Below are 2,594 nucleotides of genomic sequence, written 5' to 3'. Positions count from 1 at the left end.
GGGCACGCTTCCATCTCATTACTGTTACAAAGCAGACTCATCCTAAACCAACCAGACGTCACAGAGTACCCCACATGACCCCCAGAAAAGTCTGGAAAAGTCCCACCAGTTCAGCTGCCACATAAACCCACACAGCCAACATGGTAGTGTCATATCTGGAAAAGGACAGCACATACAGCCCTTTGAAAAATAAGGGGTTTTATTTTGTAAATGTGTTTTTGGTCCAACTGTGAGCAGCTCTTGCAGTGTTTGGTCCATGTTTGGTCCGTGTTTGGTCCGTGTTTAGTCCATGTTTGGTCCGTGTTTAGTCCATGTTTGGTCCATGTTTGGTCCATGTTTGGTCCGTGTTTAGTCCATGTTTGGTCCGTGTTTAGTCCATGTTTGGTCCGTGTTTAGTCCATGTTTGGTCCATGTTTGGTCCGTGTTTAGTCTGTGTTTGGTCCGTGTTTAGTCTGTGTTTAGTCCATGTTTGGTCCGTGTTTAGTCCATGTTTGGTCCATGTTTGGTCCGTGTTTAGTCCATGTTTGGTCCGTGTTTAGTCCATGTTTGGTCCGTGTTTAGTCCATGTTTGGTCCGTGTTTAGTCTGTGTTTGGTCCATGTTTGGTCCATGTTTGGTCCGTGTTTAGTCCATGTTTGGTCCGTGTTTAGTCCATGTTTGGTCCGTGTTTAGTCCATGTTTGGTCCATGTTTGGTCCGTGTTTGGTCCGTGTTTAGTCCATGTTTGGTCCGTGTTTAGTCCATGTTTGGTCCGTGTTTGGTCCGTGTTTGGTCCGTGTTTGGTCCGTGTTTAGTCCATGTTTGGTCCGTGTTTAGTCCGTGTTTAGTCCGTGTTTAGTCCATGTTTGGTCCGTGTTTGGTCCGTGTTTGGTCCGTGTTTAGTCCATGTTTGGTCCACGTTTGGTCCGTGTTTAGTCTGTGTTTGGTCCATGTTTGGTCCACGTTTGGTCCGTGTTTAGTCCATGTTTGGTCCGTGTTTAGTCCATGTTTGGTCCGTGTTTAGTCCATGTTTGGTCCGTGTTTAGTCCATGTTTGGTCCGTGTTTAGTCCATGTTTGGTCCATGTTTGGTCCGTGTTTAGTCCATGTTTGGTCCGTGTTTAGTCCATGTTTGGTCCGTGTTTGGTCCGTGTTTGGTCCGTGTTTGGTCCGTGTTTAGTCCATGTTTGGTCCGTGTTTAGTCCGTGTTTAGTCCGTGTTTAGTCCATGTTTGGTCCGTGTTTGGTCCGTGTTTGGTCCGTGTTTAGTCCATGTTTGGTCCACGTTTGGTCCGTGTTTAGTCTGTGTTTGGTCCGTGTTTGGTCCACGTTTGGTCCGTGTTTGGTCCGTGTTTGGTCCGTGTTTGGTCCATGTTTGGTCCATGTTTAGACCATGTTTAGTCCGTGTTTAGTCCGTGTTTAGTCCGTGTTTAGTCCATGTTTAGTCCGTGTTTGGTCCGTGTTTGGTCCATGTTTGGTCCATGTTTGGTCCATGTTTGGTCCATGTTTGGTCCATGTTTGGTCTATGTTTGGTCTATGTTTAGTCCGTGTTTTGTCCATGTTTGGTCCGTGTTTGGTCCATGTTTGGTCCATGTTTGGTCTATGTTTAGTCCGTGTTTTGTCCATGTTTGGTCCGTGTTTGGTCCGTGTTTGGTTCGTGTTTGGTTCGTGTTTGGTCCATGTTTAGTCCGTGTTTGGTCCATGTTTAGTCCATGTTTAGTCCGTGTTTGGTCCATGTTTAGTCCATGTTTAGTCCATGTTTAGTCCGTGTTTAGTCCGTGTTTAGTCCGTGTTTGGTCCGTGTTTAGTCCATGTTTAGTCCGTGTTTGGTCCGTGTTTAGTCCGTGTTTGGTCCATGTTTGGTCCATGTTTGGTCCATGTTTAGTCCGTGTTTGGTCCGTGTTTGGTCCCTGTTTGGTCCGTGTTTAGTCCATGTTTGGTCCATGAGGCCTGACATCAGCTCAGATTTCCCAGAATCAGTCATTTTCAGACAGCCTGTTGGTCTTGAGCACAAGAACGTCCAAACTGAACTAAATACAAACAGAGCTGAACTGTCCTGTCAGTGAAATGAAGAGGATGACGGTTTCTGCTGGAGTGTCCTTGAGCAAAGTCCAGAGGTGAGGTGTGTCATTATCGAAATGAAAACGTGACGGTTTAAAGGCTGGATTTAGGATTTAGGATGGGAATGGTAAAGCAGGTCAGAGCAGATGTGTTCAGTGTGTGTTCAGTGTGTGTTCAGTGTGTGTTCAGTGTGTGTTCAGTGTGTGTTCAGTGTGTGTGGTGTTTAATCTGTGGTGTGTGTGATGGCATGTGACCGTCTGTGACCTTAATGAGGTCAGTAACACACAAACACACACACACACACAGTGAGTGGTGGTTTGGGATTAAACCTCACTGTCTCATCTCAGATTATGTTTCTATCTTTCTTTCTCTCTTGACTACACAACTACACATGTTGTGCTTTTGTGTGTGTGTGTGTGTGTGTGTGTGTGTGTGTGTGTGTGTGTGTGTGTGTGTGTGTGTGTGTGTAGGGTACATTAATGAACTGATGTGCAGTACTCGTACATTCCTCTTCAAATCTTATCCCTCTGGTATCTCGTCCTCCAAGGCCCTTACTAAA

This window comes from Sphaeramia orbicularis, chromosome 18, assembly GCF_902148855.1.
Source record: "Sphaeramia orbicularis chromosome 18, fSphaOr1.1, whole genome shotgun sequence".
Classification (NCBI taxonomy): Eukaryota; Metazoa; Chordata; class Actinopteri; order Kurtiformes; family Apogonidae; genus Sphaeramia; species Sphaeramia orbicularis.
Note: the sequence above shows the minus strand (reverse complement) of the source record.